Source organism: Sus scrofa, chromosome 6 (genome assembly GCF_054392235.1).
Source record: "Sus scrofa isolate SSC_HxYL_T2T_F1_AM1 chromosome 6, Sscrofa_HxYL_maternal_Yorkshire_Landrace_v2.0, whole genome shotgun sequence".
Lineage (NCBI taxonomy): Eukaryota > Metazoa > Chordata > Mammalia > Artiodactyla > Suidae > Sus > Sus scrofa.
This window is the reverse complement of record NC_139388.1, coordinates 23,407,913-23,423,512: the sequence shown is the minus strand read 5'-3', so window position 1 is coordinate 23,423,512 and position 15,600 is coordinate 23,407,913. Positions and strand designations below refer to the sequence as shown.

Genomic DNA, 15,600 nt, shown 5'->3' with positions numbered 1-15,600 from the left:
GATTGAAAGGTGAAGAATAAGCTATTTACTGTGTGGAGTCTAAACAATGGAATAAATGGGGAAAAGGACTTAAATTTTTATGACGTTTTTCTAGTAATGTTGAAAAAGTGATATTGAGAGCAATTATTTTTTTCCAAAATATGGTACTACATAAATGGAAGCAAATTAAATCTACCACTCAGCAAATTTCATTTGCCACGGGGAGATTACTATGAAAAGGGCCTCTGAATTTTTATCAGAGCAGAAAACTTAATAGGATATTTCAAAAATTTAGCTCCAGCTGACTTGAGGATAGATAATGGAATTTTGCAGCTTAAATCTTGAGGTCACTATTTCAAAAATGCCCCAAGTTGGCAATAGCTACAGAGCGTTACTATCTGATGGCACTACAGTACCTATGTGAAATGAATTACCGGTTTCACTCTGATGGTTACCAGATAGGTATCTAATACCATCTGAACAACTGGAGCTAATTGGCTCAATTGGTGTATTTTAAGAAGGCAATCCAACAGTTGAAAATGGAATTATATTCTCACTCTGTACTAGGTTGCTTTCCCATGATGGGAAAGACAAGTGTGAAATTTATCTGGGCTTATCTTGAGCTTTGGTATAAATAAATCAAAGATTGGTTCTGGCAACTCATGCTTTCACTCTGCAGGGTCCTGAAGATCTAGGTATTAAATTGGGAATAATGTATCTTGCCCTCTGTCTGCACAGGAAGGAAGCCTGTGCAAATGAAATGATGTTTTAGGTTCCTTTCCCCCATGGATAAAGGACTTGCTCTAGGCTACAGGAATTTAGGGAAGGTTGATAGGACTGCCTACTCCTATTACCCAGTTTGTGCAAGAATGCCTTTGCATTTCTGATTGGTATGGCGGTGGTGATGGTGGGGATTTGGAATCATACAGGTGTGTAAATCATGGACAAACACTAACCATTATACTGCCTCAAGGGAAGATAGTGAATACATAAGAGCGCCAGTCCAATGACAACTGGATTGGATTCAAATACTGGTTCTACGATGAATTAACTGTACAGTATTTGGTGTGTTGCATATGCTCCCTAAGCCTCAATTCCTCATTCATATGACTGTTGTGAGGATTGAAAAAACCATAAACATAATGAACGTATGAAATTAATCTGATAAAGAGTAAACATACTTACACTGGTTACAACATTTATTATAACATATTAGTAATTATTATTGTTACAGTCATTTTTTGTATGGTATGAAGATCAACAGACAAAAAGTATGGAATCTTTGCAAAAGTTCTATGCAAATTTAAGGTGTTAGTAATAATAATAGTATCCAGTTTATTTTTGTATATTATCATATGTTACTTTATTCCTGAGATTTCAGACAATGGCATTGGGGACTGATTAACACTCTGGGCATAGAGTAAAGTCAAAGCAAGTAGTAAGAGGAATAAAGGGGATTGTGGAAAATCTTTGGGAAATACAAGACCTATCACTGCCTCAAGCATATTCCCTTGTGCTCTGGGTTAGCAGGACTGCTAGGTCACTGAGCATTCTTTGTACATGCTGTTTATTGGAGCCAGTAGGTATTAAATTATTTCATCAAGCAGTCCTGTAACTTTGAAGCTCCCTGGTGGGTTTTCTAATCTCAGATTATGTTCACCCATTGAGCCATGATTGCTGCAAGGGTTATTACTATTTCTCATTATACTGTCTCCTGAGTCCCCTTTTATCCCTTTGTTAAAATTATTCCACTGAGATTTTTTTTTAACTCAAATTGAATTTCCTTTCTGACTCCCTACCTTGATGTCTTAAGAGTTCCAGCTTCCAAAAGATCTTTTAAAAATTCTAAGGGAAAACAAAATGTGTGTGTTCAGTAGGATTTTTTTTTTCCTTGAGAAAATAACTAATTGTTCCATTCATTCCATATGTATTAATCAAAGTCATGGACCACATCCTGCAGATGATATGTGTGTGTAAACACACACACACTCAGACCTATATACAATTAGTGTAGTAGAAAATACTTAGCCAACTTAGTGAATTCATTTTTTGGTTTTCAATGACTTTTATACAAAGTTAATTTACAATGTCATGTTAATTTCTGGTGTACAGCAAAGTGATTGTTTTATATACCTTATATATATGCTTTTTCATATTATTTTCCAAAATAGTTTATTATTGGATATTAAATAGTGTTCCCTATGCTATCTATGTGGATTTTGATGCTTATCTATTTTATATATAGTAGTTTGTATCTGCTAGTCTCAGACTCCTACCCCCTTTCCCTTTTGGTAACCAGAAATTTGCTTTATATGTCTGTATGTTTCTGTTTTGTAAGTAAGTTCACTTGTGTAATATTTTACATTCCATATATGCAATATCATATGATATTTGTCTTTTTCTTTTTGGTTTACTTCCCTTGGTATGATAGTCCTTAGGCCTATCCATGTTGCTACAAATGGCATTGTTTCATTCTTTTTAGTAGCTGAGTATTCTACTGTGTGTGCATAAATCCATTCATCTGCCCATTAACATTTAAGCTGCTCGCATATCTTGGCTATTGTAAGATTGAGTTACATGTATCTTTTAGAATTAGATATTTTATCTTTTCTTGATATATGCCCAAGACTGGGATTTCTGGATCATACGGTAGCTGTTTTTTTCTTTTTTTTTCTAAGTAACCTCTATACAGTTCTTCACATTGGCTATACCAATTTACATTCCCATCAACAACATAGGCGGGTTCCCTTTTCTCCACATCCTCCCCAGCATTTATTACTTATAGACTTTGATGATGGCCATTTTGACTTGTATGAGATGATACTGCATTGCAGTTTTGATGTGCATTCTCTAGCAGTGTTGAATATCTTTCCATGTACTGATTGGCCATGTATATGTTTTCATTGGAGAAATGTCTATTTAGGTCTAATGCACTTGAGAAAAAAAATTATGTTGTCTGCTTTTTTGTTATTGAATTGTATGAGCTGTTTGTATATTTTGGAGATTAATTCCTTGTAAGTTGCATCATTGCAAATATATTCTACCATTCTGTAGGTTCTATTTTTTATTTTTATTTTTTATGGTTTCCTTTGCTGTGCAAAAGCTTTTAAGTTTAATTAGCTCCCATTTGTTTATTTTTGCTTTTATTTCTATTGCCTTGGAAGAGTGACCTAAAAAAGCATTTGTATGATTTACGTCAGAAAATATTTTGCCTATCTTCTCTTCTAGGAGTTTTATGGTGTCATGTCTTATGTTTAAGTCTTTCAGCCATTTTGAGTTTATTTTGTGTATGGCATTAGAGAGTGAGAGAGCTACATTCTTTTCTATGTAGCCATGCAGTTTTCTCAGCACCACTTATTGGAGACTATCTTTTTTGCATTGTATATTCTTGCCTCCTTTGCCAAAGGTTAATTAATCATGGGTGAGCATTTCTGTTCCATTTCTGGGCTCCCTATTCTGTTCCATTGATCCATATGTCTTTTTTTGTGCCAATACCATACTATTTTGATTACTGTAGACTTGTAATATTGTCTGAATTCTGGGAGGGTTAATGCTTTTTGCTTTGTTCTTTTCCTCAGAATTGCTTTGGCAATTCTGGGTCTTTTATTGCTTTGGCAATTCTGGCTCTTTTATGGTTCCATATAAATTATAGGATTATTTGTTATAGTTCTGTGAAAATTGTCAAGCATAATTTGATAGGGATTGCATTAACTCTGTAGATTGCTTTGGTTAGTATGGCCATTTTAACAATATAAATTCTTTCAATTCAAGAGCATGGGACATCTTTCCATTTCTCTGAATCATCTTCAATTTCCTTAATCAATATTTTATACTTTCAACATATAAATCTTCTACCTACTAGATCAGAATCCTAGTTATTTTCTTGGTGTTATTTAAAAAGACATTGTTTTTTGTTTTTTGGGTTTTTTTTTGCTATTTCTTGGGCCGCCCCTGCGGCATGTGGAGGTTTCCCAGGCTAGGGGTCGAATCGGAGCCATAGCCACCGGCCTACACCAGAGCCACAGCAACGCAGGATCCGAGCTGTGTCTGCAATCTACACCACAGCTCACGGCAACGCCGGATCGGTAACCCACTGAGCAAGGGCGGGGACCAAACCCGCAACCTCATGGTTCCTAGTCGGATTCGTTAACCACTGCGCCACGATGGGAACTCCAAAAAAAAAGACATTGTTTTTTATATTATTTTTCTAATATTTCACTGTTGGTATACAGAAATGTAACCAATTTTAAATGTTAATCTTGTATCCTGCTATGTTGCTGAATTTGTTTATGGAGTAGTTTTTGTGTGGAGTCCTTACAGTTTTCTGTATGTAGTATCATGTCATCTGCATATAGTGACAAATTTTACCTTTTCTCTTCCAATTGGGATTCTCTTTATTTCTTTCTTTCTTTTTCTTTTCTTTTTTTGGTCTGCTTTCTGTGGATAGGACTTCCAATTCTATGTTGAATAAAATGGTGAGAATTGGTATCCTTGTCTTGTTCCATGTTTTAGGGGGAAGACTTTAAGCTTTTCTCCAATGAATATCATATTGGCTGTGGGTTTGTCATACATGGCTTTTATTACATTTATATATGTTCTTTCTATACCCACTTTAACAAGATTTTTTATCATAATGGATGACGAATTTTGTCAAATGATTTTTCTACATCTAACAAGATGATCATGTGTTTTAACTCTTCTCTTGATGTAGTGTATTGCATTGATTGATTTTCTATGTTGAGCCATGCTTGTGATTATGGGATGAATCCAACTTGATCATTTATATAACCTTTTTTTATGTGTTGGATTTAGCTTGCTGATATTTGAGAATTTTTTGCATATATATTCATCAAAGATACTTGCCTGTAATTTTTTTTTTTACATTGTTTTTGTTTAGTTTTGGTATGAGGGTGATGGGGGACTCAGAGAATGTCTTTGGGAGTATTCCCTCCTCGTCATTTTTTTTTTTTTCATTTAAAAAGTTTTATTGAACTTTAGGCAATTTACAATGTTGTGATAAATTTCTGCTGTGCAATAAAATGTTTCAATTTTTCATATACACACATCATTCTTTTTCAGATTATTTTCCCATGTAGATTATAACAGAATATTAGGTAGAGTCCATATGCTACACAGCAGGTCCCCATTGGCCAATCATTCCATATACCACAGTGTGCATCAGTATTTATACGCCAATCCCAAATCCTGAATCCACCCCTCCCCTTGCCTGTCCCCTTTGGTAGCCATAAGTTTGTTTTCCAAGTCTATGAGTCTGTTCATGTTCTGCAATATAAGTTCACTTGTATCCTTTTTTTTAGACTCCACATATAAGTGATATCATATGATATTTGTCCTTCTCTGACAATATGATAATCTCTATGTCAATCCAATCATTCTTTTACATGGCTGATTAATATTCCATCATATATATGTACCACATCCTCTTTAACCATTCTTTTGTCAATCAGCATTTAGGTTGCTCCATGTATTGGCTATTTTAAATAGTGCTGCAATGAATATTTGGGTACACGCACCTTTTCAAATTATGGTTTTCTCCAGATAGATGCCCAGGAATGCTACTGCTGGATCATGTGATAATTCTATTTTTAGTTTTTTGAGAAACATCTAGACTGTTTTCCATAATAGTTCTACCTGTTTACATTCCCACAAACAGTATAAGAGGGTTCCTTTTTTCCATACCTTCTTTAGCATTTATTGTTTGTAGATTTTTTGACAATGGCCATTCTGGCTTGTTAAGATGATATGTCATAGCAATTTTGATTTGCATTTCTCTAATAATTAGCTATGTTGATCTTTTCATGTGTTTTGGCCATCTGTATGTCTTCTTTGGAGACATATCTATTTATATATTCTGCCCTTTTTTTTTTTTTTTACTTTTTAGGGCCACAACTGTGGCATATGGAATTTCCAAGACCAGGGGTAGAAACTGAGCTGGAGCTGCTGGCCTACACCACAGCCATAGCAACATGGGATCTGAGCCATGTCTGCAACCTATATCACAGCTCACAGCAATGCCAGATATCAAACCTGCATCCTCATGGATAATAGTTGGGTTCATTACCACTGAGCCACAATGGGAACTCCTCTTCTGTCCATTTTTTGATTGGATTGTTTGTTTTTTTGATATTGTACTGCATGAGATGTTTGTATATTTTGGAGATAAATCCCTTATCAATTGCTTCATTTGAAAATGTTTTCTCCCACTTATGGGGTGTCTTTTTGTGTTCTTTATGGTTTCTTTTCAGTGCAAAAATCTTTAAGTTTCATTAGATCTCATTTATTTTTGTTTTTATTTTCATTACTCTAAAAGGTGGATCCAAAAAGATACTGCTGTGGTTTATGTCAGAGTGTTCTGCCTATGTTTTCCTCTAAAAGTTTTATAGTATCTGATGTTATATTTAGGTCTTTAATCCTTTTTGAGTTTATTTTTGTGTATGGTGTCAGTGTTCTAATTTCACTCTTTTCCATGTAGCTGTCCAATATTCCCAGCATGAATTATTGAAGAGAATATCTTTTCACCATCACATATTCTAGTTTCCTTTGTTACAGATTAGTTTACCATAGTTGCATGGTTTTATTTCTGGGCTTTCTATCTCTTCCATTGGTCTATATTTCAATTTTTGTGTCAGTAACATACTGTTTTGAAGACTATAGCTTTGTAATATAGTCTGAACACAGAGAGCCTGGTTGCTCCAGCTCCATTTTTCTTTCCTAGGATTTCTTAGGCTTTTGGAGGGTCTTTTGTATTTTCATACAAATTTGAAATTTTTTTAATTCTGTGAAAATTGTCATTCATAACTTGATAGGGGAGTTCCCGTCGTGGCGCAGTGGTTAGCGAATCCGACTAGGAACCATGAGGTTGTGGGTTCGGTCCCTGCCCTTGCTCAGTGGGTTACCGATCCGGCGTTGCCATGAGCTGTGGTGTAGGTTGCAGACGCGGCTCGGATCCTGCATTGCTGTGGCTCTGGTGTAGGCCGGTGGCTACAGCTCCGATTCAACCCCTAGCCTGGGAACCTCCATATGCCGTGGGAGTGGCCCAAAGAAATAGCAAAAAGACAAAAAAAAAAAACCAAAACTTGATAGGGATTGCATTGAATCTGTGAATCATAGTCATTTTGACATTATTGATTTTTCAAATCTAGTGTCATATATATTTTTAAATCTGTGTGTTTTTTTTTTTATTTCTTTCCACAGTATCTTACAGTTTACAGAGTACAGGTCTTTTGCCCTATTAGGTAGGTTTATTCCTAGGGACTTTATTCTTTTTGATTGCATGGTGAATGGGACTGTTACTTTAATTTCTCTTTCTGATATTTCATTGTTTTTCTGTAGAAATGCAAGAAATTGCTATGTATATTTAATCCTGCAACTTTACTGAATTCATTGATGAACTCTAGTAGTTTTCTGGTAGCATCTTTAGGATTTCCTATGTAAAGTACCATGTCATCTGCAAATAGCAACATTTTTGCTTCCTTTTTTAATTATATTTTTTCCTCTTTAAGGCCATACCCACAGTATATGGTAGTTCCTGGGCTAGGGGTCAAATTGAAGCTGCAGCTGCTGGCTTTTACCATAGCCAGAGCAACACCAGATCCTTAACCCACTGGGTGAGGTCAGGAATTTAACCCACAACCCACCTCCTCATGGATACTGGTCATGTTCTTAACTCTATGAGCCATGATGGGAACTCCCAAACTTAGGCTTTTTTTTTTTTTTTCCTGAGCTCATGACATGCGGAAGTTCCCAGGCCAGGAATCAGATCCATGCCAAAAGCAACTGAGCTATAGCAGTGACAACACTGGATCCTTAAATCACTGAGCCACCAGGGAATTTCTCTGCTTCTTTTCTTATTTAGATTCCTTTAATTTCATTTTCTTCTCTGAATGCAGTGGCTAGGACTTTCAAAACTATGTTGGATAAAAGTGGTGAGAGTAGATATCTCTGTCTTGTTCCTGATCTTAGCATGAATTTTTTCATCTTTTTACCATTCAGAATGATGTTATTTGTGGATTTGTCATACATGGCCTTTATTATGTTGAGGTAGGTTCCATCTATGCCCCACTTTCCAGATTTGTTTTGAATTATAAATGGGTGTTGGATTTTGTTGAAAGCTTTTTCTGCATCTACTGAGATGATCATATGGATTTTATTCTTCAACTTGTTAAGATGGTATATCACACTGATAGATTTATGGATATTGAAAAGACTTTGCACCCTTGGAGTAAATCCCACTTGATCATGTTGTATGATCCTTTTAGTGTATTACTGAATTTGACTTGCTTGTATTTGTTGAGGATTTTTCCATCCATATTCATCTGTGATATTTACCTATAAATTTCTGCTTTATGATATCTTTGGTTTTGGTATCAGGGTGATAGTGGCCTCTAGCATGAGTTTGAGAGTGTTCCCTCCTCTGTAATTTTGTGGAATAATTTCAGAAAGATAGGTATTAACTCTCTCCAAATATTTGATAGAATTTGTCTGTGAAGCCATCTGGTCTGGGATTTTTGCTTGTTGGAAGTTTTTAATCGGTTTCAATTTCAGTACATGTGATTAGTCTGTTCATATTTTCTATTTCTTTCTGGAAAGATTGAACTTTTCTCAGAATTTGTCTATTTCTTCTAGGTTGTCCATTGTATTGGCATATAGTTGCTTTTAACTGTCTCTTATGGTCCTTTGTATTTCTATTACGTCCTTGTAACTTCTCCTCTTTCATTTCTAATTTAACTTATTTGAGCTTTCTTTTGTTCTTGGTGAGTCTGGCTAAGGGTTTATCAGTTTTGTTGATCTTTTCAAAACTACCAGCTTTTAGATTAATTAACCTTTTCTACTGTTTTCTTTGTCTCTATTTGATTATTTCTTCTCTGATCTTTATGATTTCTTTCCTTCTACTAAACATGCGTTTTGTTTATTCCTTTTTCTAGGTGCTTTAGCCATATGGTTAGGTTGTTTATTGGAGATTTTTCTTGTTTCCTGATGTAAGCTTATATTGCTAAAAACTTCCCTCTTATAACTGCTTTTGCTGTATCCCATAGGTTTTGAATAGTTGTATTTTTGTTTTCATTTAACTCTAAATATTGTTTTATTTCCTCCTTGATTTACTCAGTGATCTACTAGTTGTTTAAGAGCATATTGCTAAGTCTCCATGTATTTCCTTTTTTTTGCAATTTTTTTTATTGTAGTTGATGTGTAGTCTTATCGCATTGTGGTTGGAAATGTTGTTTATTGGGATTTCAGTTTTCTTAATATATTGAGGCTTGATTTCTTAAATACATTGTGGCCAGAATGTGATCTATCCTGATGAATATTCCATGTGCACTTGAGAAGAATGTATTATTCTGCTGTTTTTGTATGGAATGTTCTATAAATATCAATTAAGTCTATCTGATCTAGTGTGTCACTTAAAGCCTGTGTTACCTTATTGATTTCCTGTCTCGATGATTGCTGCAAATGGGGTGTTACATTCCCCCACCATTATTGCATTATTCTCAATTTCTCCTTTTATGGATTTTAGCAGTTGTCTTATATACTGAGTTTATGTATATTTACAATTTTTGTATCTTGGATTGAGTCCTTGATCATTACCTAGTGCCTTTTTTATCTCTTGGAACATTCTTTATTTTTAATTTAATTTTTTTAGGGCCACACATGTGGCATATGGAAGTTCCTGGGCTAAAGGTCAAATCAGAGGTACAGTGACAGCCTACTACACAGCCACAGCAATGTGGGACTGAATCTGTGACCTACATGATAGCTCATGGCAACACCGGATCCTTAACCCACTGAGTGAGGCCAGGGATTGAACCTGCAAATGAATGTGTACTAGCCAAGTCATTCACCTACTGGGCCATGTCCTTTATTTTAAAGTGTATTTTGTTTGATATAAGTGGCTACTCCAGATTTCTTTTGATTTCCATTTGCATGGAATATCTTTGCCATCCTCTCAATTTCAGTCTGTAGGTGTCTCTAGAACTGAAATTGGTATATTGTAAATAGCAAATATATGGATCTTGTTTTGGTAGCCATTTAGCCAGTCTATGCCTCTTGTTGGAGCATTTAGTGAATTTACATTTAAGGTAATTTTTACATGTATATTCTGAGTGCCATTTTGTTAATTATTTTGGATTTGTTTTTGTTTGTCTTTTATTCTTCCCTTCCGCTTTTGTTCTCCTTTGGTCTGATGACTATCTTTATTGTTGTATTTGGATTGCTTTTTCTTACTTGTGTGTCTATCTATTGTAGATTTTTGGTTTACAGTTACCAGAAGTTTTGATATAGGAGTCTATATTTATGCAAGATTGTTTTAAGTTGTTGGTCTCTTAAGCTCTAATGCATGTTCAGTATTCTGAATTTGTAGTCTCCTCTTCTCACAATTGCTGGTTTTGATATATTTGTGTATGGATGATTTCCTACCTTAACTATATGTTTCCCTTTACTGGTGAGTCTGCTCACTTGTAATTTTCTTGTTTCTCATTGTGGCGTTTTCTTTTCCATGCAGACAAGTTCCTTTAGTATTTGTTGTAAAGCTGGTTTGGTAGTGCCAAATTCTCTTAAATTTTGTTCATCTACGATTGTTTTGAAATCTCATTCAAATCTTAATGAGAGGCTTTCTGGGTAGAGTATTCTTGGTCATAGGCTTTTCTCTTTCATTACATTAAGTATGTCATGCCACTCCCTTCTGGCTTGCAGTTTCTGCTGAAAAATCAGATGATAATCTTACCAGGGTTTCCTTGTATGTTATTTGCTGCTTTCCCCTAACTACTTTCCCAACTACTTTTCCCTAACCTCTGTTTGTCTTTAATTTTGGACAGTTTCTTTAGTAAATGTCCTGGGATCTTCCTCCTTGAGTTTATTCTATATGGGACTCAGTGTGCTTCATGGACTTGAGTGATTTATTTTCCTTATTAGAGAAGTTTTCAGCTATTATCTCTTCAAATATTTTCTGTGGCCTTTTCTTCTCCTTCTGGCACCCCTATACTGTGAATGTTGGTGTGTTAATATTGTCCCAGAGTTCTCTTAGACTTTCCTCATTTCTTTTCATTCTTTTTTCTTCATTCTGTCTCTGCCATTGATTTCCACCATTTTTTCTTCTATCTTGCTTATTCGTTCTTCTGCCTCCTATATTCTGCTATTTATTATTCCTTCTAGAGAATTGTCTCTTTCATTTATTGTGTTATTCCATGTCTTATTTCTTGTTCTTTAAATCTTCTATTTTTTTTTGTTAAAAAATTGCTTGTAATTTCTTGATCTTTGCCTCTATTTTTTCCCCCCATGATCTTAGATCATCCTATCATTGATCTAAAGATGTTTTCATGTAGGTTGTTTATCTCCACTTCACCTAGCTGGTTTTCTGGGGTTTTGTCTCATTCCTTTGGAGCATATTTCTCTTTCTTTTCTTTGCATCTAGCTTTCTGCATTTGTGGTCTCCTTCTTGCAGCCCTCAGATTTGTAGCCTCTTTTGTTTCTTGTGTCTATCCCCTTATGGATGAAGTTGATGCAGAGGTTTGCTTGGGCTACCTGATGGGAGGGACTGGTGCATACCTACTGATAAGTAGAGCTGAGTCTTGTCCCTCTAGTGGATGGGATTGTGTCTCTAGGTGTGAGGAGAGGCAGCTGTCTGCCTGGGAAGACTTTAGGCAATTTGGGTGCTGATGGCTGATGCTGTGTCATCACCCTGTTTGTTTTCTGGGGATTCTTAGAACTCATGCCTACAGGCTGATATTGAGTGTGGCCATATTTTTTTCCAAGATGTCAGCTTTCGGGGGGTTCATGTAGATAAATATTCCCTGGGACCTCTGCCTCCAGTGTCCTGCCCTCACAGTGATCAACAGTCAACACTTGCATTCTGGGGACACCCTCCACGAACAACATGTAGGTCTGTCTTAGATTTTTATGGGGTCTCTGCTTTGCTCTGGGACCCAGTGCAAATGAAACCTTGTGTGCACCCTCCAAGAGTGCGGTCTCTCTTTCCTTTGTTCCTGTGGAAATCCTGCACTCAAGCCTCACTGGCCTTCAAAACTAAATGCTCCAGGGGTTCCTCTTCCCAATGCCAGACCCCCCCCAGCCTAGGGAAACTCATGTGAGGTCCTGAATTGTCACACTTGTGAGTGATCCTCTGTGATATAGTTATTTTTCAGTCTGTGGTTTTCCCACCTGGTGGGTATGGGATTGCAAAAGAGCCCCTTCTATTGTCTTGCTGTGGCTTTTTTATCTTTGGGTGTAGAAAAGTATCTTTTTTGGTAGTTTCCAGTCTATTTTTCTTTGATGATGTTCAGTAGTTAGTTGTGATTCTGGTGAGAGGAGCTGAGCTCAGGTCCTTCTAGTTCACCAACTTGTCCCAGAATCTCTTCAGCATTTTGGAATTCTTTGAGAAGGATCCATATAGGTTCTTTGTGAATTCCTCAGGGAGGCCTTCTGATCCTGGACTTCTGTTTGCTGGGATTTTTTTTGTTTGTTTGTTTTGTTGTTGTTTTTAAAATTAAAGATTCTATTTCACTTCTAGTGATAAGTCTGTTGAAATTATCTATTTCTTAATACAGTTTTGATGGGCTATATATTTCTAAATATTTGTGCATTTTTACGTGGTTGTCCAATTTGTTAGCATATACTTATTTATACTATTCTCTTATGGTTTTTTTGTATTTGTATACTACTAGTTGATGTTTTCCCAGTTGCATTTCTAAATTTGGAGTCTCCTTCATCTCTTCATGGTCCACCTGGACAAAGGCTTGGCTCTTTTTTTTTTTTTTTTCCTAAGCTGCACTCATGGCATATGGAGGTTCCCATGCTAGGGGTCACATCAGAGCTATAGCTGCCAGCCTACACCACAGCCATAGCAATGTGGGATCCAAGCCTGGTCTGCAACCTACACCATAGCTTATGGCAATGGTGGATCCTTAACCCACTGAGAAAGGCCAGGGATTGAACTTGCAACCTCATGTTTCCTAGTTGGATTCATTTCTGCCACACCATGATGGGAACTCCCAATCTCTGCTTTATTTATTTTCTCTCCGATATTTATTATTTCCTTCTTTCTGTTGACTTTAAGTTTTGTTTGTTCTCCTTTTGCTAATTCTTGTACGTTGTAGGTTAGGATGTTTGAGATTTTTCTTGTTTTTAGAGGTATTGCTATGAATTTTCCTCTTAGGACTGCTTTTGCTGCATCACATAGATTTTTTTTTTTTATGGTTGTGTTTTCATTTTCTTTTTTCTCAAGGTATTCTTTAATTTTGTGTTTGATTTCATTGTTGATCCACTGCATTTTTTTAGTAGTATATTCTTCAGTCTCTGTGTAATAAATTTTTTTCTCATTTCTCTGTCTGCAGTTGATTTCTAGTTTCATGGTGTTTTGAATAGATGTTTGAAATAATTTGTATCTTCTTAATTTTGTTTAAGCTTATTTTGTGTCATAGCAATGTGGTCTGTACTAGAGAATGTTCAATGTGCATTTGAAAATAATTTTTTTTTTAGATATAATGTCTTGAAAATCAATTAAGTTTAATTATTGCATTGTGTCATTTAGTATCTATGTTGCCTTAGGAATTTTTCTGTCTGTAAGATATGTCCTTTGATGTGAGTGGGGTGTTAAAGTCTCCTACTATGTTTTTTTTTTTTGTCCTTTCGCCATTTCTTGGGCTGCTTCTGTGGCATATGGAGGTTCCCAGGCTAGGGGTCCAATCGGAGCTGTAGCCACCAGCCTACGCCAGAGTCACAGCAATGTGGGATCCGAGCTGTGTCTATGACCTACACCACAGCTCACGACAACGCTGGATCCTTAACCCACTGAGCAAGGCCAGGAATCGAACCTGCAACCTCATGGTTCCTAGTCGGATTTGTTAACCACTGCACCACAACGGGAACTGCATCTCCTACTTTCTTAAAATCCTATCAATTTCTCATATATACATATATATATATATATATATATATATATATGTATCTTTTAAAATATTTTATTTAAATATTTTATTTAAATATTTTAAATATATATATTATTTTAAAAATATTTAGGTGCTCTTAAATATCTTAAATATTTTTAAAATAATATTTTTATTATATTTTATGTCTATATTATATATTATTTTAAAAAATACTTAAGTGCTCTTACATTGAGTGCCATGTATGTTAATGAGTATAATATACCCTCCTTGTATTTATCCTTTTATCATTATACAGTGCCCTTTATTTTTCTTTATGCTCTTTGTTTTAAAATCTTTGTCTGATAAAAGTATTGACACCCCTGACTTCTTGCCATTTCTGTTCACACAAAATAACTTCCTATCCCCTCATATTCCATCTATGTGTGTTCTTCACATTAAAGTGGGTCTCTTATAGACAGAATATGGTTTGCTTTTGTTTCATTATCCAATCTGTCACTCTTTGTCTTTTTGATTGAGGCATTTAGTCCATTGACACTTAAAGTAATTATTCATAGTTATGTGCTTATTGTCATTTTAAATCTTGTTTTCCAGCTGATTTTATATCTCCTCTTTCTTTTTGCTTTTCCTTTGGTGGTTTTATGGCATTTTTGCTATTTATGCTTGAGTTCTCTTCTACATTTTGGCAAATCCATTTTTTCCCCCTTAACTACCCTGTCACTTGTGTACGTTAACCCATTAGTATATCTACTTGCTTTAGACTGATAATCATAAAGGTGCAAACACATCTAAAAACAAATAAACAGCTACATTTCTTACTCTCCTTCCCCACGCTTTATAATTTCAGTGTCCTCTTTTCATCTTCATCTTAATCCTTTCATTGTAAGTTTTAGTTAACCCTTTCACAATTAAAAAAAAAATCTAAATATACCGGCTTATTTATATCATTTGTTTTCCAATTGTTATTTTTCCTTTCCTCTAGATTCTTCTTTTCTATCCAGAGAAGACTTGACAATATTTCTTTTAGGACAGGTTTAGTATTGATGCTCTCTTTTACTATTTGTTTGAGAAATTCTCTATGCTTCTTTTCTAAATGATAACCTTAATTTTCTTGGGTAGTGTATGCTAAGTTGCAGGTTTTTCCCTCTTAGAACTTTTGTTTTGTTTTGTTTTGTTTGTCTTTTTTGTCTTTTTTTTTTGTTGTTGTTGTTGTTGTTGTTGTTGCTGTTTCTTAGGCCGCTCCTGCAGCATATGGAGTTTCCCAGGCTAGGGGTGGAATCGGAGCTGTAGCCACCGGCCTACGCCAGAGCCACAGCAACGCGGAATCCGAGCCGCGTCTGCAACCTACACCACAGCTCACGGCAACGCCGGATCGTTAACCCGCTGAGCAAGGGCAGGGACCGAACCCACAACCTCATGGTTCCTAGTCAGATTCGTTAACCACTGCGCCATGACGGGAACTCCCTCTTAGAACTTTGAATATATCTTTCCACTTCCTTCTGGCCTTCACTATTTCTAAAGAGAAATCATCACATAGCCTTATGGGGGTTCCCTTATAACTAACAGTGTTTCCTCTGACTGCCCTTAATATCCTCTCATTAATGTTTGCCATTTTAAGTATAATATGTCTTGGTGTAGACCTATTTGAATCCATCTTGTTTGAGAATCTCCATGATACCTGTACCAGGATACCTGTTTCTTCTTTATGTTTGGGGAGATTTCA

The 15,600-nt window shown here is 35.8% G+C and overlaps 1 protein-coding gene across 5 annotated transcripts in view; it reads right to left on the bottom strand.

The window, feature by feature from the left end:
- The window catches only part of LOC146402252 (uncharacterized), a 1,625,488-nt gene that overhangs the window by 18,537 nt on the left and 1,591,351 nt on the right, over positions 1 to 15,600 (bottom strand). The gene's annotated exons all lie outside the window — the stretch shown is intronic.